The sequence below is a fragment of the Megascapheus bottae genome, chromosome 7, assembly GCF_031878675.1.
Source record: "Megascapheus bottae isolate mThoBot1 chromosome 7, mThoBot2.hap1, whole genome shotgun sequence".
Lineage (NCBI taxonomy): Eukaryota > Metazoa > Chordata > Mammalia > Rodentia > Geomyidae > Megascapheus > Megascapheus bottae.
The window spans coordinates 71,028,974-71,052,688 of record NC_143515.1 but is presented as its reverse complement, the minus strand read 5'-3'; the positions used below and the strand labels follow the sequence as shown (position 1 = coordinate 71,052,688).

At 36.8% G+C, this 23,715-nt stretch overlaps 1 protein-coding gene across 2 annotated transcripts in view; it reads left to right on the top strand.

Annotated features, from left to right (window-relative positions):
- Positions 1 to 612: 612 nt before the first annotated feature.
- Positions 613 to 23,715, top strand: part of Tdrd15 (tudor domain containing 15) — a 60,322-nt gene continuing 37,219 nt past the window's right edge. For both annotated transcript variants that reach the window (XR_016536291.1, XR_016536290.1), the window contains exon 1: positions 613 to 804. The gene's annotated coding sequence lies outside the window, so the exon portion shown is untranslated. The remainder of the gene's footprint in view (positions 805 to 23,715) is intronic.

The window sequence follows — 23,715 nt, the reverse complement described above, 5'->3', positions numbered from 1 at the left end:
AGTAGAAAAGTGAATGAATGTAAGGAGAGAAAAAAGAATGGGGGTGAACATTTGACTGGACTATCAGGAAGAAAGCCAGCAACTCTGAGGGTTGATCATAATGGTTACTGCTTTGTTAGCTCTAGAATAATCTTGATCTTACCTATTACTCTGAATATCTTGTTGAACTCAAGGACTACATGTTTCATATGTTGGAAATTCCCTTGTTTGCCTGTTCTTTCTGACCGGTTTCAAAGGCCTATCAGTAAACTTCTTGTAGTAGTACTTCTTGAACTGAAGTCAGCAATGAGGATAAGCAGTAGATGGCTTCTTAAACCCAGATTTGTGAAGAATTGAAAGATCATAGAAGCCTTTCCGATCACTGAGTCAAACTGAAATCCCCTGGGTAGGAGGAAAACAGGTGATGTTGCAATTTCAGTGGTCACCTTTCCATCTCATGACTGATAAGGTCTGGGGAACATAACTTCATTCTTTCCAAAAACTCAGGTCAGAAGTCCCTCTGGCTTTGTTTTCTCAATCCAGTTTCTGTAATATCAAATAAAACTAAAGTCCTTGCCCCAAATGAAGTCATCAGCAAATATCTCTTTGTTCTCCTGGGGTACTGTGTTCTCTTCTAACAGCTTTCTGAATGACCACTTCTGGTTAGAACAACCATTTAATTTTTCAGTGAAGTACATGGCAATGGAATGATAGCCAGTGCTTCTGGGGGCAGAAGAGAAACCTGGTGCTACCCATATGCCCTGGAGAAGCGGGAGTCTGGCTGCTTGAATCTGAGCTGGCTGCCTGAATCTGAGCTGGCTTTAGGTATGTAAGTTATATGATCTTTTGGAGCTTCCCAGGAGAAGACAAAATGGTCTTATAGAAATAAATAAATAGCTAACACAAGAGATTCCCTTGAAGGGGGGAAAACCAAGACGGGTGGGGGTGTGGGGGGGGGAGGGAAATGGGTACCAAGACATGTGAAAGGGTATCAATGTATGTGAATTAATGCACCTTCTATCTGGCAAATATCATGTAACCCTTTTACTAATTACAATAAAAAAAGAGATTCCCTTGAAATGGTGTATGTGTGTGTATGTAATCATACATATATATATATATGCATACATAGATGTTGCAGACTAACAATTATTAGGATGTTAAAAAAAGATATTTATTTGCTAAATTCAGAATTTTTTGTAGTTTATTTCTTCATGGGAACCAGTATCTATGGTTTCAGGAATTCTTAGAACTGAAAATAACTTTTATTATTGACAGATATGCAGTTGAGACATAGAGAACTGAACGCTTCCAGCTGCAAGGCTGTCTAGTTGTAGATTTCACTCTCACTGTCCTGCATGCCTTCTCTAAAGATCTAAGTACAAGAGCAAGAAAATGCTATTAGAGTAATAACCAGACAACAGGGGCCCTTCCAAGGACCACCATGTGACACAAAAAAAATGTCAAGATGGCTCATCTATTTATTCATTCACTCACTTATTTGCCACTGATTTACTTGTCAAAAGTAAAACAGCCTGTTCATTAATGACTCCAACAATAGTAGGAGTGATGCTCTAATGAAAACCACTAAAGACTACTACCAAGGCTAGAGAGGGGGGCCTAAAGATGAGTAAGATATATATATATATATATATATATAAATATATGTAAACACCACCATGAAGTCCTTTTGCACAGGTAAGTTTTATTAATACGAGTGTTAACCCAGTGCCAGTAGCTCATGCCGGTAATCCTAGCTACTCAGGGGGCTGAGATCTGAGGTTCACGGTTTGAAGCAAACCTGGGTAGGAAAGTCTCCAATAAAACTACTCAGCAAAAGCTGGATGTGGTGCTGTGGCCCAAATGGTAGAGCACTAACTTTGAGAACAAAGAGGCTCAGGGAGAGCACCCAGGCTTTGAGTTCAAGCCCCAGGATCAGCTAATAATAATAATAATAATAATTAATAAAACCTAAACAATGTCAATGTAAATGCTTTACAAGTAACTAGAAAATATTTTCCATTCTTTGATTTTGCTTTCAGGATGGTATTCTTTGAAGCACAACTATTTTTAATTGCTATGAAATGTATAGATTTTCTTTTCTCATTATTTTATTTTATTTGTTTATTTTTGTCAGTTGTGGGACTTGAACTCTGGACCTGGGTGCTGTCCCTGAGCTCTTCAGTTCAAGGCTTCTGCCCTACCCCTTGAGCCACAATACCGCTTCCTGCTTTCTAGTGGTTAACTGAAGATAAGAGTCTTGAGTTCTTTAGTGCCTAGGTTGGCTTTGAGCTGAGATCCTCAGATCTCAGCCTCCTGAGTAGCTAGGATTATAGGCATGAGCCACTGGGTCTGATTTTCATTTTATTTTTTTAAAAACAATGTCATGAAGATTTACTCGAAGAGCTTTATAGTTTTAGTACATATATGATGGTCCCTGATTAGCATGTGTGCGAGTGTGTGTGTGTGTGTGTGTGTGTGTGTGTGTGGTTAATTGGAGATAAGAATCTCCAGGAGTTTACTGCCTGTGCTGGTTCTAAATCTTGATCACCAAGTCTTAATATCTTGAGTAGCCAGGGTTATGTACATGAGCCATCAGAGGCAGACTTACGACAAATATGAGTTAATTTTCTAAAATGTTTTTTACCATTCTCTTTTAGAATCATAGCTATCACACACTCCTGCGTTCTGAATGTGCCCTGGCTGTAACAAGTCTCAGATTTTTCTTGACAGTTTTGAAGAACCATGGTTAGGTATATTGTAAATTTAACTGTAACATGTTTTTCCATTGGGATTTAACCAATATGTTCCTCATATTTAGACTGGAGTTGTTACATTTTTTACAGAGAGACCACTGTTGGGAAGTGAGCTTTTTCATGGAATTTTATCAAAAGTACATACTGTCCATCTGACTTTTTCTTGTTGACATTAATATTAACTACCTGGCCGTGATAATGTTTATTGAGTTTCTCCATTGTAAAGTTATTCTTAATTTCTCTACCTTTCCATGTGGTGATTTTTATTTTATTTTTATTTTTTTATTGTATTTTATTTTCAGGGTAATGTATAGAGGGGTTAGAGTTACATTTGTCAGGTAATGAGTACATTACTTCTTGACATTTATACATCTTCTCATATTTTTGTCCCCCTTTCCCTCCCCTGCCACAGTCATCTTGTTTCCATGTGGTGAGTTTTAGAGGGGAGTCTCTGCATGACTTCCATGCTTGAGGATAGGAACAGGCTGTACCTCTCGGAGGATAGGGCGTATGTAAATGGATTTGGAGATTCTGACGTGGGAGACATGTCTCTTTTCCTGTATTAATATGCTTACTCATTCAATCAGTTGCTGAATTCATATCAGTATGAATGAATGGATATAAAAATTATAATCTACTACCACTTTTGTTGCTTAATGTGATCCTTAGAGGCCACTGGGAAATCATTTTCAAGCATTTGTAGCGTGTCTTTGACAAACTTCAGTGTGTGTGTGTGTGTGTGTGTGTGTGTGTGTGTGTGTGTGTTGCCTCAGTTATAGCATCAGCCATTCAGTCATTTCTCCCAGGAACCCTGAGCTCCTGTTATTAAGGAAGATATTAAGCCAATATCTGAGTACAAGACGTTCTCATTGTTGCTTATATATCATGACTTTTAGTCCATTTTTGGAAACATGTGCACATATATACACTGAGGGATATGCATACATCTACAAATATTTTTGTATGCGATGTTTGCATCTATGTTAGGTACTCCTCTGTCTTCCCTCCATTTACTTATTGTTCATTTGCGGTAGACCGCAATATCAGAACCATTACCATGTACCCCTACTGGGAAAACTTTATCAGTCCGAAGACTGGATTTGTGTATAGTTTCTTTATCTTTTTGTTTTTATCGATGGTGCTAATTTCCATAGTTACTTAGATTGGCACCATTCCCACCCAACTCCCTTTGTATATTTTAATAATTATATTGATTTGTTTCCATTCTATCTTAGGGTTTCCCTTACCTCCGGACTGAGTTTTAGATACTTGCAGGCATAAAGGCTTGCTTTGTACTGTTAAATTCAAGAGCCTTGGACAAACACATGGTATTCTACGTAGTTAGTGTTGGTGTCATACAGTGTTCTTTCAATGTACTTATCTCATTTTTGCAAAATCTTCTGCTTCAAACTCCTGGTAATTACTGATCTTTTAACTGTCTCCGTAGTTGTATCTTCTCCAAAATGTTGTGAAATTAAAATGATGTAATTCCACATGCATGGCACATTTTCAGATCAGCTTCCTGCATAATAATATGCATTTAAGATTCATCTCTCCATTTTGGTGGCTGATAACTCATATTCCATTGTGTAGATTTATCATAGTATATTTATATATTCATTGATTGCCAGAAATCTTAGTTGCTTTTCATTACTGGCAGTTATAAATATACCTGCTCTAAATATTTATATGTAAGCTTTTGTGCAGACGTAAATTTTCAAAACAATTGATTAACTATCTGGGAGCACAATTGCTGGCTTTGTAAGTTTTCTGAAGTGGCTGTATCATCTGATCTTTCCACTGGTATCAATTGAGAATTTCTTCACATCCTTGGAAGTAATTTGTGTTACTAGTGATTTTCCTATTTCTTTGGTGGTAGTAGAGTTTGAATGCAGGTCTGACACTGAGTAAGCAGTCATTGAACTCTTGAGCCCCCTCTCCAGCCTCTTTTTTGGTTTAGTTATTTTTCACACTGGGCCTGGAATTGTTTTTTATTTCTCCCCCTAAAAGTGACCTCAGACTGTGATGCTCCTACTTTTGTAGCTGAGACTGCAGTGTTTTTGGACATTCTGATTAATGCTACTTTACAGTTTTAAAATTTGCAATTTCTCAATTATGTGTGATTTTAAACATCTTTAATATGATAAGTTCACTTGTTATATATATCTACTTTGTGATGGTGTCTGTTCAGATATTTGTTCATTTTTAAAAATTGGATTATTTTCTTGCTGTTCAATGTTAAGACTTTTTATGTACTTTGCATATATAGCTTTTCTCAAAGAAGAAAACTAAATCTCAACAGAGCACAAGTTATCATTTGTTTTCTTCTAGAAATTTTATAGCTTTGTATTTTATATTTAGGCATGTGAGTCATTCTGAGCTAGTTATTTTAAGCAATCAAAGATTTCTGTCCAGTTTTAATTTTTACACAGACGTTCGGTTGTCTGCGTTTACTTGTTGCAGTTAACAATCCTTTCTGTATTAATTTATTTTCCTTTGGTGCTGTTCCTAGGGCTTGAAGTTAGGGCTTTTTTATTTTAGGCTAGTGCTTGACCATTTGAGCCACAGCTCCATTTCTGCTTATTTTGCAGGTTAATTGGAGATAAGTCTTACGGGTTTTCCTTCCTAAGATCAGTTGACTATGTAGGTTTATTTCTAGTTGCTTTATTACAGGTTTCTAGTGATCTGTCTATTTTTCTTCAATACCATATTGTCTTCTTACTGTACTGTTGAAATAAAACCTGGTTTCAGTCTTTTTCATTGCTGTGCTTAGTAATTGAGGTCTTTTGCATTTTAATTTATGATTTTAAGTGGGAGTTTTAATCTACTGATCAAACTAAGAAGGTGGAATTTCTTAGTAACATAGAATAGTAATCCATTAACATGAAATATGTATTCATTGAGGCCTTTGGTTTCTTTTATTTGCCTTTTGAATCTAATCACATTGATTGGCTAGGCCTTTCAGTATAATACTGAATTTGAACGGTGATAAAAGATATCTTTCCTTTGTTCCTCAAGTCATAGTATCTACTTTCAGCATGGTACTAACTAGAGGGTTTATTTTACTTTACATTTTCTTTATCAAGTTGAGAAAATTAACCTCTTAATTTTGGAGTATTTTTTAAATCAAGAATCAATGTTGAACAATGTACTCATTACCTTATTTATGATACTGTAGCCCCCATTACCTTTTCAATGAAAAAAGAATTGATGTTGGATTTTTTCATGTTTTTTGCACTGATTGATATTGTATTTTTCTTCTTCAGCTAGTTGATATGGTTGTTATGGTTGTGGTGTATTATATTGATTTGAATGTTGACTTAGGCTGTATACCTTTGTCATATTTTATAATAGTTTTTATTCGTTATTATATCTTATTTGTTGATATTAGTAAATAATAAGACTTTGCATCTATGTTGGTGAGAGATATGGATCTCTTGTTGCTTCCTAAATATCTTGATATTAGTCTTTACTGGTATCGTGGTAAAATATTGAAGGGGTACATTCTCTAATCTTATGCTCCCTGAGGTTGGTTCATCACAAACAATTCTTAACACCAAATGCCCCTAGTCCTGACTGGAGGGTCAGAGGGTACTGGAGGAAGGACAATGTACTTTTCTAGTTAAGAATTTACCCTGAAAAATAGAAATTGTTTATATGATCGAGTGTGCTCTTTTCCTTCCTGCCTACTGTCATAATGCTTTTTTCCCCTGACTCTTCACTATGAAAGTGTGATTGACAGGATTCCTGGAGGCAAAGGTCATGAACGTTCAGGCCTTACCCATGACCAAAGGCCTCAGAGGTGTTTTTCACTCCTAATACAATATATACACTCCTTCGCAGTTTATCAACATAGTTAAAATGTTCCTGCTGGGCCGGGAGTTTGTTCTAATGGTAGAGTGCTTGCCTAGCATGCACAAAGATCCGGGTTTGATTCCTCAGGACCACATACATAGAAAAGCCAGAAGTTGTACTGTGGTTCAAGTGGTAGAGTTCTAGCCTTGAGAAAACCCAAGGGCAGTGCTCAGGCCCTGAGCCCAAGCCCAGGACTGGCAAAACAAATGTTCCTGTTAATTTATAGTTCAAATTATTTCTAATGTAGTAACTTAGATCTCAATGATTCTTTGAAATAAACTATTTGTTTAGATGTTAGTGTGGTTGTTTACAACCACTGGAAATGTCCATGAACAGAAACTGATTTTTTTAGTTTGTCCATGTTGCTTTGTCACTGAAAGTTTGGGAGTGATGACTTTCAGACTTTCCACATAAAACTGATATCAAGGGGCCAGGAGTTTGGCCTAGTGCCTAGCACGCACGAAGTCCCAGGTTCGATTCCTTGGTACCACATACATAGAAAAAAGCCAGAAGTGGTGCTGAAGCTCAAGTGGTAGTGTTCTAGCCTTGAGAAAAATCCAAGGACAGGGCTCAGGCCCTGGCTTATGCCCAGGACTGGCAAAAACAAAACAAAACAACAAAAAAAAAACCTGATATCAAGCGAGGACTCAATATTTGCATACCCAATGCTATGGACATGGTATTGAAAATACAAACACAACTACATAGACATAAAAATGTATGACTCTATAGACACAATGTTTTAATACATAGATTAATATGTATTTATGACATACAAACCCTCAGCCTAATTTTAATTATGTTCTAAAATCTAAGTGCCAGTGATTGTATGTAGAGTTTCCCTTCTTGAATACTTGCTAAACATGTCATTTGAAATATGATGTGAAAATCAATGTTAATAAATTCTTTAATAAAAATATATAGAAAAAACTGATATTTAAAGTATGAATTTCATTTGGAAATGCAGTTGTATCAGCATTCTTTTCCCACTGAAACTTTTGGCATTAGTTCTGAACTCTCAATTCTATTTCATTGATCTGTATATCTACTTGTGAAGATAATATATTGTCTTAATTATAGTGACACTGTAGTAAGTTTTGAAAAAGTATGCATTTTCAAAAATTCTATCATTATAGCTTTTTAAGATTTGTTTTTCTGGTTCCTCTGTATTTCCATATAAGTTTTATGATGACTTGTCAATTTCTGTGCATAAATTTTGGGAGTTTAGTTGTCTTAGTGGCTTAAGCCTCTGAAACCATTTGTTTAGGTTGTCTTTAAATTTCTTTCTGTGATGGTTTTAGATATCAATATACAAATATTATGCTTTATCTTTAATTTATTGCTAAATACTTTAATTTATTACAAATTAAATTGTTTTCTTATTTTCATTTTTGATTATTGTTTGATTATTATTTCATTTGGGTTATTGTTTGGTAGCTTGTATGAATAACCTTGAGTGATCTTGTATCCTATAATTTTGCAGAATGGTTTATGCTATTTTCAGTATTTGCAGTTGAATCTAGGACCTTACACTTGCTGAGTAAGCATACTACCTCTTGAGCTAGGCCTCTAGTCTTTGCAGAATGTTTTTCCACTAGTCCTATTTATTTATTTAGCTTTAAAAAATTATTAAAGGTTTTAGGTACTTCTGGCTTCTCTGATTCAGGGAAACTGGACTGAAAAATATCCTCAAGTATATAGGTACTAGATTGATTATTATACTAAGAAAGCACACTCTTTAAAAGGTGATAAATCAGTCTCTAGAGTGAGTCTCAAGAGGGTATGTTTTTGTTATGAGTCTTGTGTGAGGATGGTTAGAGAGAAAGAGTCACTTGGAGAAAAGAGGGGAATGGCTGATGAAGCAAGTGTCAGAGGACTCACAAGGCAGTAGGTATGGGCAGGTACTGAATTTTAGATACCTTGAGGTTTAGCTTAGCTTGATTTTGGGAAAGGAGCCAGAAAGGTATAGATATGAATGAGCACAGGGATTAGACAATAAATTAAAATTGTTGTTAGCCAGTCAACAGCTTATGGCGAGTAACCTTGGTGACTTCTGTTTCTCCATGTGTCTGAGAATTAGTGATCAGAGAGATAAAGTCTTGAGGAGAGTTAATGATAATGATTAACAAAACATTTAGGAATTTGTAGATTAAAGTAACTCTTGAGTGGAAACTTTTAAAATAAAAATTCTCTGAAGTCTTTTTTAATTCTAAGAATTCTATTTTTAAAAAGAATTAATTCTCAATAGTCTTTTTATAGAAAATTTCCATTATTGCTGAGGTGACTGCGATCAAATCGGAATGAAGACAGATGTGTAAAGGATCCCTGGTGTGTTTTACCTTCAGGGGAGTTTGGGAAGAGTGCATTAGAAAAAATTTAGTTAAGCATGGTACAACTGTCTTTTGTCCAATCCCACTTGACTGTGAGCCCCATAGGCCCTTCTGGAACTTGTTCTGAAATAGATCAGTGACAAAATAGTTTCTTTCTAACTCTGCTGGGGAAAGCAAACCTGTTCTGTGCTTCATAGGGGCTTAAAGAGAAAACCATGGAATATATTATCTGAATTAAAATGAAATCCCAAATTACATAGGAAATCCGGAAATATATTCCTTAACATCTGTTCAGTAGATACTAAGATCTGGGCAGGTATTTATTCTTCCCTTTTCGAAGAGTTTTGCTTCACGCCAGAATGGACGTGAGCAGAGTTTAGATGTTGTGGTGGGAGGGAGGGAGAAGAGACAGAGACTGAGGAGAGAGAAAGAGAGAGAGAGATGGGGGGAGGAGAAAGAAAGGGGGGGGAGAGATTGCTTTCTCTGACACAGCTCACAGTAGGAAGCAATCTAAAGCCAAGAGACCTCAGAATGAAATATGCCTTGCTGGCACCTTGACTTGGGATTTGAAGTCTCCAGAACTGTGAGAAACCAGTTTTTCAACATGTCTGGGCTTGCATGCTATCCCTCAGTTCCTTTTTGCTCTTATGGTGAGCCCTCTACCACTTGAATCACAGTGCTACTCTGTGCTTAATTGGAGATAGTCTCAAGGACTTTGCTGCGGAAACTATAGCTTCTAACCACCATCCTCAGATCTCAGCCTCCTGAGTAGCTAGGATTACAGGTGTGCACCACTGTCACCTGACCTCTAGTTTCTGTTTTCTGAAGCCATCCAGCCTATGGTGCTTTGTTATGGCATCTTAACCCAGGTCTTTGTGCATGCGAGGCGAGCACTCTACCAGTAGGCCAAACTCCTGGCCCGGCACTACCTTTTAAATATCAGTTAGGTGTTAGATACTCTTTCTCGTCTAATCATTTAAAATAAGACAAGTGTGATTTATTTCAAATTTGCTAATGATGAGAATAAAGCTCAGTATCACCTGGCTTGAAATTTTTAGAAGATATTATCAAATATTGATTTCCACTCCAAAGCCTTTCTGAATTTGGAGAATAAGCTATGCATTGACATACATAAACAAAAAATAAGGAAGGAGGTAACATCCTATTTTTACTTAGTTTCCCATCCTACAAGTCAAATGTTCCATGTTTAATATAGGTAGTCTGTTCATTTCTCATTGATACCTGAGATACTAGCTACTACTTATATAGAGGTTTATAACATGAGTCTTTTAATTTCATGTATCATAAGAGATACATTTTTTTTAATACATGAGGCCAAAATCTGGTACATGCCACTGTGCCCATCTTATTGGTTGAAAGGGTCTCACTGAGGTCTTCCCAGAGCTGGTCTAGGACCATGATCTCTCAATCTCCATCTCTGCTCCTCCGGGATTCCAGGTATGAGTCACTCCTTCTGGCCCTTGTTTTTATTTTCCACTCTATTGTTTCTGAATTCTACTTCATGCTCAAGAAGCCTCCCTATTCTATAAGTAAAAGCGGTTTCCTGCGATACCTCATGGTTCAATCTTTTTTTTTTACCAGTCCTGGGCTTGAACTCAGGGCCTGAGCACTGTCCTTGGACTTTCTCCAGGCTAGAGCTCTACCACCTGAGCCTCAGCACCACTTCTGGCTTTTTTCTATGTATGTGTTACTGATGAATTGAACCCGGGTCTTTGTGCATGCTAGGCAAGCACTCTACCACTAGGCCAAACTCCTGGCCGTGGTTCGATCTTTAGAGTGAAGTTATTTCAGGTTTGGATATAGATCTGTCAGGACCTTGAGTTTTTGATTTGGTGGGGATATTTCAGTGTTTTTTAAGTGGAGTTTTATTATAGTTCTTCCCAGTACACTTGCAATTTTGGGTAGAGAATGGGGAAGGGCAATGAGCTCTTCATTCATTGGTCATCCACTTATTAGGAGCTTTGTCCACATTTGCTATTTTGACTGTGTAGCACTCAAGACTCTTAAACTCTGAGACCAAACCAACAGCTACATGGGATTAAGTCATTTTCCTTGAGGCTGGCTGGAGTGCAGGAAGTATCCACACATGGAAGCTAGGGCAGCTGGCAGAGGCAGGAAGCCATCACCACTCTCCAGCTCTTCCTTTGCATAGCGGCACAGCCAGTGCCAGCTTCCTGTGTCTCTCAGGAAAGTTCAGTCCCATGATCCATTCTTTTCAGTATACTGCAGTGAGAACAGATATTTTGGAAGTAAACAAAGGCCTCAGTTGCACCCTTCCATTTTATTTGGGGGCTGGATATAGCTGAATTGGTCCTAGGAGATAGGAAGTAAAATTCTAGGATACCAGGTACATGAAAGACACATTGTACTCACAAACTGACATGTTGAATTGAAACACCTTTGCACAACTGCTTAAAGGTAATAAAAATAACTAACTAAATAAAAATAGACTGTACAGAAGAGGGCTTTCTGCTGACCAAAAACTTAAATAAGCTTCGATGATGTTTGTTCAGAGTGACAGAGCAAAGTTTAAGTTTGCTTAAGGTTTTTTGGAGAATACTGAGCTAAGGAGATTTACCTTCCATTCCTATTATCAAAAGACTTTGTTCCTATTGTTTGAATAAGCAATGGAAAATTTGAAATCTTTCAAGTACATCAACTAGATCTACCCCTTAAGTTGTTCAGAGTAATAAATTACATTGATCATAGTAATCAAGTCCTCAAGAATACAAGTATATTTAAGTCAGATCACGATACAGTGTTGTTTGAATGCAAATCTGGACTTGAATTTGAGTATAATGTTTGCATATATTCAATTTTTTTGCTTATGTTCTCTGGTTTCTTATCTCTCTGAAAACTATATTCTAGATACAAACAGAAATTTCATAGGGTTTTCTTTTGTCTTTAATATTTTTGTGGTTAAATGTTTTTTATTTCATTTATGGCATACTGGTCATATATTGAATAAATGATAGTGAATCTCTAGAATATGTCAGTCAAGGAAAAACATAATTTTCTTAATTGGAAATACTTCGCTAAAATCTTGAACTATATCCTAAAATTTTACTAACAGCAACAATAAAAGGACTGTATTACTCCAGTTGAAGTTGAAAACTTTGAACTTATTACCATGCTGCTAAAATGTAGTGTTTTTAATAGAATTCCTACTTTATATTTAAAAATCTCTATTTTCTTTTAACAAAAGTAATAGTAATATTCATTCAAAGAACACATTTTTAATAGATTGAAAAAGTATCATCTTTAGGAACAAAATGACAAAAATCTTTGATTTTTGAATTTTTGTAAATGTCTCATGAGTTACATATTTTGAGTTGGGCACCTTCTAATTTTCATAGTGCCTTAATTTTTAAAGAGTAACTTATAGAACTTTAAAATTTGTATTACCAGCCACCACTCCTGTGTGTGTGAGTGTGTGTGTGTGTGTGTGTGTGTGTGTGTGTGTGTGTGTGTGTGTGTGTGTTGGTTCTGAAGCTTGAACTCAGGGTCTGGGAGCTGTCCCTAAACTTTGGGCTCAAGGTCAGCACTCTAGGACTTGAGCCATAGCTCCCGCACAGGCTTTTTAGTGGTTAACTGAAGATAAGAGCTTCATGGATTTTCGAGCCTGGGAACTTCAAAAGGCAATTCTCAGATCTTAGCCTCTAATTAGGTAGGGTTACAGGCATGAGCCACCAGCACCCAGAGAGTGGATTGTTTCTGTCAGAGGCTGAGAGATCTCTAGCTGTACATTTTTATTTATGTAAACCATAGCTCATTCTGTATTTATGCTATACAGTTAGACACATTGGAAGCACAGCCTTTACATGTATGTGTATCTGTACATGTACAAATTCATACAACTTTAGTACATATGGCTGTGCTACCCGCTACCCCTTGAGCCACAGCCACACTTCCCCTTTATTAGTGATTAATTGGAGATAAAAGTCTCTTGTTCTTTAGTGTCGGGGCTGACTTTGAACCTGGATCCTCAGATCTTAGCCTCCTGAGTAGCTAGGATTACAGGTATGCGCAACAACACCCAGCTTTTCTTTTTTTTTTTTAAAGTGTGTTTTATTGTCTGGATAATGTATAGAGGGGTTACATTTGTCAGGTAGTGGGCACATTATTTCTCGAACCTTGATACCCCTTCTCATGTTTTTGTTCCCCTTTCCATCCCCCACTCCCAGTCATCTTGTTTTTCCCCTTTCCTTTCCTACTTTGAATAAACAAGTACAATATACCAGTATACAAATTCAGATACAGTATTGTCATGAGATTAACATAAATGGAAAAAGGGAGAAAAAAAATAACTTCACATTGTACATTTAGAACAGCAATCACAAAGATAAACCTCTTGTTTCATTAACCTAGAGTTCATTTAAATAGTTTAGTCTCATCCTGTATAACCATATGTACATAGGTTTTAAGGTATTGTGATCCTCTGCTAGGAGAATCCTAGATTTGTCCTAATTATTACAAATGAGGGATGCCATGTAGCTTATGTTCCTTTGGATCTGCCTTAACTCACTTAATATGATTTTTTTCAAGTCTTTCCATTTCCTTACTAATAGGGTGAGATCGTTCTTCCTGATGGCAGAATTCCATTATGTATAAGTACCACATCTTCTTGATCCATTTATATACTGAGGGGCATCTAGGTTGGTTCCTATTTTTATATACTATAACTATTGGGATTTACTATTTCTCAAAGATACAGTTATTACTATGGTAGTAATTTCTTCTATTGTTATCTTCTTTAATTAATTTTGGTAATTTCTATTGTGCTTAAAATTCATCCTTATTTTTTTAGGATTGTAATATATGTACTATAGGCCTTCTTCTAATTAAGAATTTTCTTATACTAACAGATCCCTTACAATTTCTTCTCTTATCTGGAAGCCAGTGGTTTATGCCTATAATTCTAGCTACTCAAGAGACTGAGAATTGTGGTTTGAAGCCGGCCTTCATAGAAAACTTTGTAAAAATCTTCTCTCCAACTCACCAGCAAAAAGTTGGAAGTGGAGATGTAGCTCAAGTGGTAAAGAGCCCACTCTTGAGCAGAAAAAAAGTCAAGTGAGTGCAAGGCCCTGAGTTAAAGGCCTAAAATAAATAGGTAAACAAATAAGATAAATGTATACATTACTAAAATAACATGATTTCTATGTATTATACTGTTTGATTATAATTTTAAGGCTTTATTACTGTCAAAAAATGTTCTTTGATTTTATAGTACTACTGCTTTACAAATTACTTTTGCTTTTAATTTTATTTCCTTTTAATTTCCTCTCATTTTTTCTATTGCTTGAATGCTACTCAATATTCTTTTATTTGTTTAATCAGAAGAGATTTATGAATCTTCTTATATTCCACCAATATTGATCCATACTAATTTTGTCCTAATATTTAAAGATTATCACTGAGAAATAAAATAAATGATGAAAAGTCTTCTATAGTGAGATTTGCTTTGGGATAATCATTTCCATTTAGAATCTCTATTTCTCCATGGAATTTGGAGGTGCATCTGGCCATGTTTACTTCTCATAGTGCATATCAGATGAACAAGTAAAGGAACCAACATAAAACTCTTCTAGGATATCCTTAGTACACATTGGGTAACATCTTGGTATCCATTAGGAGAACTTTAATTATATAAGGGTTTTGATTATATAAGGGCAGAGAGAGAGAGAGAGAGAGAGAGAGAGAGAGAGAGAGAGAGAGAGAGAGAGAGAGAGAGAGAGAGAGTTCGTTGTCAAGGCTAGTGCTCTACTACTTGAGCCATAGCTTTACTTTAGGCTTTTTGGTGGGTAATTGGAGATAAGAGTCTCAATAGACTTTCCTCCCTGAGCTGGATTGGAATTTTGATCCTCAGATTTCACCCTCCTGAATAGCTACAAGTATAGGTGTGAGCCATTGGTGCTTGTCACAGCTGATTTTACAAGTCTAGTCATACTGGAAACATTTAGTGGTCTGAATTTTGTAAGCTCTCCATTTTTTTCTGCATCGATAATTTGGAAAATGTATCTACTGAATTGTACCATATTCAAACTTTTTTTTTTTGCCAGTCCTGGGCTTGAGCTCAGGGCTTGAGCACTGTCCTTGGACTTTCTCAAGGCCAGAGCTCTACCACTTGAGCCTCAGCACCACTTCCAGCTTTTTTCTATGTATGTGGTACCGAGGAATTGAACTCGGATCTTTGTGCATGCTAGGCAAGCACTCCACCACTAGGCCAAACTCCCGGTCCCCATATTCAAACTTTTTATTTCAAAAATATGAGTGCTCAAAGTAAAAAAAAATGTAATACTTTATTTTCATGTCAGTGTTCATTCAGTATCTAAAATGAAGTATCTTATTCATCTGATGTGGCAATTTATGTTTCATTATCTTCATTTATGGAATTAGTGTGAGACAGAAATTTAGTATGACCATTAAAAAACCTTTGTATGATTTGCTATATGGCATTTATCTTATTTGGTACTGAAGATTGAATTTGGGGCTTTATGCATGGTAAGCACATACTCTGTCACTAAGCTATACCCGCAGCCCTCCCACAGGGATTTAAAACAGTTTCTTTTGTCTTCTCTAGTCATTTCATTTATTAAAACTACAATCCATGACTTTATACATAGCAAATCCATTCCTTAGGAGTCTATTAAATTTCATCTCTGCTCTACATTTCCAGAGTTTAGAATATGGACTCCAGCAGCAATAATTATCTTTGTGATACTCAGCAAGTATCTTAACCTCTCTTTAAACTTCAATTTCTTCAAGTGTAAAGTGGAGACAATCAGTGTGCTTATCTCTGGATTTTTCCAAGAGTTCATAAAGTACTTAGAACAGTCCTGGGGATAATGTTAGTGCTGCATTAGCTAGCTGTTTTTATTATAATCCTGGAACCATTGCAGCAACCCCCATTGAAAACTTTCTTGCTGACTTTCCTCTCATTATCAGATTGCCTTTTATGTGGAAGGGACCAACGTGGATTGTCATCATTTTAGTCCCCATTGCCTGACGTAGGAATTAGAAATCCCAGCATGAGAAGCTAAGAAGATGAAATAGTTGTACAGACTCCAAAGTAGTGGTAGGACTGAGATTTAAACCCACGTTTCTGTTAATGATGTCTACACATTTTCCTCTTTATAACTAAAGTTATCGTCACCATTCTCCACAAAATCTATCCAGTAGATTAGGAGTAAGTCATGTCCTGCCTTAAGGCCACAAAAGGCCTGCAGAATTATGTGATCTGGGTCTGCTAGGACTCAAAATTCATTACGTTCATGAGCTTTTCAATTTTTTTAAAAAAATATAACAACACAAACATCAATACCAGCTAACATCACATGCCAGTGGTCCTTGACAGAAAGATTTCTGCTGTCACTAAAGCAAAACTTCATCAGAGATTAGTCATAGCCTCTTTCTTTCCCTCCTCTCTTCCTTCCTTCCCTCCTTTCCCTCCCTCCCTCCCTTCTTTCCCTCCCTCCCTCCTTCCCTCCCTCACCTTTCCCTCCATCCCCTTTCCCTCCCCTTCCTTCCTTCCTTCCTTCCTTCCTTCCTTCCTTCCTTCCTTCCTTCCTTCCTTCCTTCCTTCCTTCCTTCCTTCCTTGCTATATCATCCTTTCTTGTGGTTGTTGTTGCTGTTTTTTGCTTGAATTCAGGGCACTGTCCCTGAGCTTTTATGCTCAAAGCTAGTGCTCTACAACTTTGAGCCACAGTACCGTTTACTGCTTTTTGATAATCTATTAAGAGTCTCCTGGACTTTCTTGACTGGGCAGGTTTTGAACCCTAATCCTCAGATTTCAGTCTTTCGAGTAGCTAGAATTATGAGTGTGAGACATTGGCACCTGGCTTCCCCTTTGATTTTTATTACTTTTTTGTGGGTCATGGGGCTTGAACTCAGCCTGGGCACTGTCCCTGAGCTCTTCAGTTTAGGGCTATGTCCCTACCCCTGGGCCTGGGTGCTGTCCCTGAGCCCTTCAGCTCAAGGCTGCCACCCTACCTTTGAGCCAAACTGCACTTTCTATTTTCTAGGGGTTAATTGGAGATAAGAGTCTCAGATCCTTTTGTGCTGGGACTGGCTTTGAACCCTGATCCTCAGATCTCAGCCTCTTGAGTAGCTAGGATTACAGGTATGAGCCACCACACCTGGCTTGATTTTTATTACTTTCTTATCTATTACTTTTTCTAAGATATTGAGATGTTTCATTATGGTATTTATTAGGAATTGCTTTGATTTTGTAATATGAGCAGTCACAGTTCTAAGGTTCCTTGTTAGAACTGCCTTTTTGCATTATACAGATTCTGATAAGTGGTATTTTCATTTTCTTTGCTTGCATTGCTTTTTAAATTTTGACTCTGATTTCTTTAATGATCCTCTAAAGAAAGTATATTGCTCAATATCTATGTTTTTGTGTTTTCCTTAGTTTCTCTTGCTATTGGCTTTTAATTTATTCCATTATTATGCAATGCGATATAAAATATTTCCTTTATTTATTAAGATTTGCCTTATTCCAGGATACTTGCTATTCCTTTCTACTAAGAGAAGCCTTGAATTGCAAATTAATTGTCTTAAGTATTAAAGTATTTATACAGTCTATTGGGAAAAAAATCATTTCTTTTCTCTTGCATTTGTAGCCCTTGTCTGAGTGGGAAACATGTAATGGCCATTATAATTGTTTTTTCTTGTGAAAAATTCTACAACCATAAAATTTACAATCTTAGCTAGTTTCAAGTATAGATTTTAGTGTCATTAAGAACATAATACTGAGAAACCTCTCTAGAATTTGTCATCATCCCAGATTGAAAGTCAGTAGTAATTACACTAAGTTCTCATTCACTATCCCTCCAGAACCTGGCATCCACAAGAGAAGTCCAATCCCCCCGCCCCCCAAAAAACAAAAAAAACCCCAACTCACCAGGGGTTTTGAGTCATTCTATGGACAGTTCAGTTCACTTTTTATAGCATTATTGAATTGATTGATTTTACTGTGCTCCCTGGGGGAGACAAAAAGGAGTAGCAATTTTGGCTTGAGATTAAAGTGGACAGCTGCAATGTTCAAACTTTATGAGCTGTCAGTGCTGGAGCATGAAATGGGAACAAGGCAATAGAGAGTTAAGTTAGCTCGATACTTATCTGCCACCAATTAACTACATGCTTTAGATCAATCTCTGGGGAATTTTGATGTTCACGTGATACGATTCATGCTTGGAAATCTCTTCTTAAGCAGAACTATTATGGTACACTGTTTGGTGATCCTATAAGACCAATTCTGCCTCAAGGGTCTTTTTTTTTTTCATTTAAATGTAAGAGTTGGAAATTGAAAAATGCAATGTAAAGTGAGGTGAAAAAGGTAGAGTTAGAAATAAACAAAAAAATTCGAAAAGGTAGGTTTTTCATACAAATCTCAGACTTTTGTAAATAAGTATAAGGATGTCATGTTTTCTTCTACTCAGTAGCTTTCTTTTTTAATTCTTGCCAGTCTTGGAACTTGAACTCAGGACCTGGGTGTTGTTCCTGAGCTTCTTTTTAACTCTCTACTATTTGAGCCACAGCTCCACTTCTAGTTTTTTTTTTTCCCCCATGGTTAATTGGAGATAAGGGTTTCATGGCCTTTCCTGCTTGGGTTGTCTTCAACAGCAATTCTCCAATCAGTCTCCTAAGTATCTGGGATTCTAGGCATGAGGCACTGGTGCCTACTGTTCCTTCCGTGTTAATTGCCTAAATCTCAGTATCTGTGATAAGAACTCAGGAGCAATAAAATACACGGCTGAAATCCTTCTAGTCATCACAGGCTGTGCTCTTGCATGTAAGGACTCTGGGTTTGGTCAGTTATGAGTAGAGTTTTCTCTGTAATGCCAGAGCTCCCTGGAGAATATAGTGTTGTACACACTTTCATGAAACTAGCTTACTTTCACAGTTTTCACACTTTTTATTTTATAAGATTTAACTGGTTTATTTTATTTCTAATCACAAAAGAACCTGGTGAATAAAATGTGTGTAATCCTTTAAAATGTTCCACAGTGAAAAGATAAATTTGAAAAAAAAATGTCACCACTTGTGGCAGACCTTGTTGGCTCTGTGACATCGGATCTTCATCAGTCTCTCACCTAAATAACAATCTAAAACTCTGGGTACTTTGAGATTTTTATGAAATAATGAAAATTCTGAATTTTTTCATTTTTAGAGGAAGACCCCTAGGACTTGGGAAAAGGTTTTGACATCGTTTTTTAATGCCATTTAAGTTTTCAGATTATGAACTAGAACTCTCCAAGAATCCTCTAGTAAAGGAGCTAAAGGTAAGGCAGAGGTGGAAAGCTTCAACACTGGTTTCTGTTTCTTCGTGATTTGCTCTATGACTAAGTGAAATGCTCTTTGTTCTCTGTTCCAGAGTAGAGACATCTCTGCCACGCAGCACATAGATTTATAACTCCGTCCAAAGGTTTCAACAAATACAAATTTCTCCAATGCAAAGTCCATCTGTGGGTGTTCTCAGAAATTAAAACAACACATTTCTGTCTACTTTTCTCTGGTACTGGGATTCTGGGGGACAGAATGAACAGACATTTCCAAAGAGCTCTTTCAGCTCTGATGTTAGTGACTGGCTCAAACAGGCTGGTACTATCTACTGTATGGATTTTATCCTTCTCTGTATCTTTCTCTTTTTTAAAAAATTTCTCTTTCTTTGAGATAGGTCTCACTATGTAAACAAGGCTGGCCTCGAACTCACAATCTAATTGCCTCAGTCTCCCAAGTGCTGGGATTATGGAAATATGACAGTTTTCTCTCTGTCTTTCTCTCTGTCTCTCTGTCTCTGTCTCTCCAAATTGAGATACTATAGCACTGACACAGGCAGTCCAGAAGAAGTTTCACTCTACAATTAAGTTTACAAGGTTCCCATATATGGAAGGATCACAGCTCAAGGATGTGATGAAAATGTATTTATTTGCCCACACAATCCATTGTAGTGTTGCAGTGGCAAAGAGAATGAATTAAAACAAACAAACAAAAAAACAAAGGAAGACCAAGTGCTAGGAATAAATTGGAAGATCTGGAAGACACAGGGAAATCATATGATTTCTGATTTCATATCAAGGATTTCTATCATGCCCTGAGTTATAAATCAGAATCTTCAATGGTTGGTTTTCTCTCTCATGCCTCCTGAGAATATAGGCAACAGGGAAGGCATGTGAACTCTTTGGGGTCCTATAGCTATCTCGAATAATTTATTGCTTTAGTATTCCACGTAAACATGGCAAGTATAAGAGATAAATCTCACCAGGCTCCCCAGCAGGGGGAAATTGGCTTTGATGTCTACAGTTCATGTCACAACACCATTTGAAAAGGATTTCACTTGCAGGCAATATAGTACGATGAAGTACCTCCACTACAGTGAGCGATTTCAAGTAAGGCATCCATTTTTATACCAGCTCTGAAACTAGTGGAACTCAGTCTCTAAGTGTAGTCTCATCTATCATAGACAGGTCTATGGTATATTATTGTCCAGGTATGGTATCAACCGTTGAATTACTTCATCAGGGAATAAGCCCAAAGGTCTAAGGTACATCTGAAAATGAAGAACTACCCACTAGACATAAGACAGTAGGCTTGTCCATAAACTCTGAAACCTTTGATAACTGAAAAGTCACACAAATGACAACATCATGATTCAGTTCTTGAGAAATTCATTGTCTAGTGTGAAAGTTAGATTAAAAACCAGTAACCTGAAAAATAATAATTGAAGTGTTTTCTAAGCGTCTATAAGGAGTGGTGTCAGAATTCCCAGTCCATACATACAGGGAGGGTCATGGTAGGCTGCTACTGTATCTACTTAAAAGAAATTCAAAGTAGTGTTGAAATATCCTGTTCTGAAGATAACAGTTGCCTCCTAAACAAAATCCTCTCAGAACCATTCTGAAGGAGTTAGCTGTTCTCATGAAGGCTGCTATGTAATTATCTGCATCCTCAGTGTATGGAAGGATTCCAAACAATTGAATTCCCAAACATAGGTTACAATACTATTTTTTTTAAATCTTTTAAGGGTATATATTTAGGAAACATAGTGTTTACCTGTATGTAATATGTAATAAAGTCATTTGTTTCCTTAAACACATCGTTTCTTTATGTTGGGAACCTTGAAATTACTCACTTGTAGTTTTTTCTTTTTTCAACAACAAAAAGAAGTTGCTCTGAAATATAGGGCCACTGTTTTTAACCTTTGGCCACTCACTGGTTTGTTTACTGAATTAATACTCCTCCTTACATGTTTTGTTTTCATCTGACAAGCCAATTCTTTCCTATCTTCCAAACAGAGCTCTGCTTGTTTTCATATAATTTGATCACAGATCTCTGCCTAACCACTCATATCATTTAACTGCATGAAACTTCATTTCTTCTAGACGATAAATGCATCATGACTTTCAATGCAGTTTTCTTATTTACATTATGCAAGATGGCACTTCACTTGCTATTTTCCCTTCCCTACCTTCTACACTCTTCAAAGTTGTCTGATTCGTCAGCGCTTGAGAAATATGACCTTGAATGTTATATTCAGTATGAGATCTCACTTTATAATGAAAACCCCACACACATATATTCATTTCCTGAGAAGTTAGCAGAATTGCAGAAGCTTGAAAATTGGAGAACCTGAAGCTTCACAGTGAGTTCAAGGCCTTCAAAATAAATGCTATCTTCAAATCCCCCAGTAAAGCTCTCCATGTCTTACAGCTTAGGATGTTTCTTCTATCCAGGACAGGGTCTGACTCATGACTCAGAAGACAGCCTGACTCATGACAAAATGAATTTTGACACTGGAGCCCTCTCCTTTGTTTATATTTTCTCACTGCTCATGTTCTAATGTCCATTATTCCACTGGTCTGTAAAGAATGCTGGAGTTACAGGCATGATCCTTTTCTCTGAAGGCTAAATAGTGATTCCAGATGTGCTTTTATATGTTCTTACTATCTTACCATTTGAGGGGGATGTCTTTTTCCTTCAAATAAGGAATAAGCTCAAGAATTTTTTGCCAAAGTTTTGACCAAGGGCAGGGCCATTTCAGTTGCCCTGGAAGTGAGAATGGTCATAGCCAACAGAGAGACAAACATTCTCAAAAGCCATAGCAGTTCAAAAGTAATATGCAGCCACTGATATGATCAAGCAGATTTTATTCGATCTTTTGTAGGACAGATTGTAAAGATATATTCAAAAGTAAGTTTTATTGAGATATAATTCACTTGCTAGTCAAATTTATTCAATTAAGGAATATAACTAAATGAGTTGTGCAACTGTCACTACAATTTTAAAACATTTTTGAAATTGTTTCCAGAGAAACCGTTTTTCAATAGATGTCATCACCAAATGTTCCCATTTTTTCCTATCCTAACCAGCCATTAATCTGCTTTCTATTTCTATAGATGTTCTGAACTGGACATATATAAATGGAATCATGTAACATGTGGTCTGTGATGACTGGCTTTTTTCACTTAGTACACAGTTTCTAAGGTTCTCTGTTGTGGTGTTATCAGTAGGTTATTCCTTTTTATTTTTTCTTTTTCATTATGTATATATACCAAGTTTTTATACATTTACCAATTCATGAACATTTAGGTTATTTCCACTTTGGGGCTGATACTAAGAATGCTGCTCTGAGCATTTGTGTACAACTGTTTGGATGGACACATATTTTCATTTAGATAAAATGAATAGGAAGGCAAAAGTGAAACTGGCAGTTCATCTGGTAATGATATGATTTGCCTGTTAAGAACTGAGAGAACACAGACAGTAGTGGGAGCTTTTCCTAGGAAGATGTTAAGGAGTGAGAGCAAAAGGAGCTGTCTTCAACCAGGCTGTTTTAGTTCTCATGACCTGTGTATGAAGAATCATAGCTAAAGTATTTCCTGGGCAGTTCTCAGATAACCAGACCGAAAGCTATCTTCCTATTATCAAAACATTTCAGATTCGTTTCTGACTCACAGAGAAAGGTAAGCAGTTTTTCCACTGTTTTAAGTTATTTTTATATGACAAGTCTCTGAAGCACTTAGGGGGAAACTGTGTGAGTTCCATTATCTATCATCACCTTATTGTTCAGTAAAGGTGAGCTGTCGACTGTAATTGCCACTACACATGTGACCTTAAAAATTAAATTAATTCAAGTAAAAGTTTAAAGTTTTGTTCGTGGTCACACTAGCCACATTTCTTCTGCTCATTGGCCCCATGTCTGTGGCTACAACAATCAACAGGATGGCTAAGGAACACTCCTCTTCCTCTGCCAAGTTCCTTTGGACAGAATTGCTTAGACAGTCTAACTGCTGTTGATTTTTTACCCTTCTCTCCTAGGGGAACTAGGCATTTTTCTAAGGACATTTTCCTTTGTATAACCTAGAGGAAGTAGATGTGGTTGGCATCTACTGGGTAGAGGCCAGAGATATTTCTGAACGCCTTGAAATGCGTAGGACATTCTTCACAACCATTACCCCAGAATGTCAACATTACCAAGGTTTAGAAATGTCTAAGTTTGATGTCTAGATCCAACTAGCATTTTGTCAAAAGATCAAAAGAATCAACTGGCTAGATTTCAAAATCCATATACATGGATCTGACTTTGAAGTGTTTGATTAAAGAATATGAGGAGAATTTAGGGATGTGTTAGTCTAAAGCTTTAGAAGTGCTTCTCATGATTGACTAGATTCAAGAACTGTTGTGTTACACTGGCTTTCAGCTCTCAACTCCAAAGAAAATCACCTGGTAAACATTAGCGGTACTCCCAGAGTAAGTTAATGACTCCGAG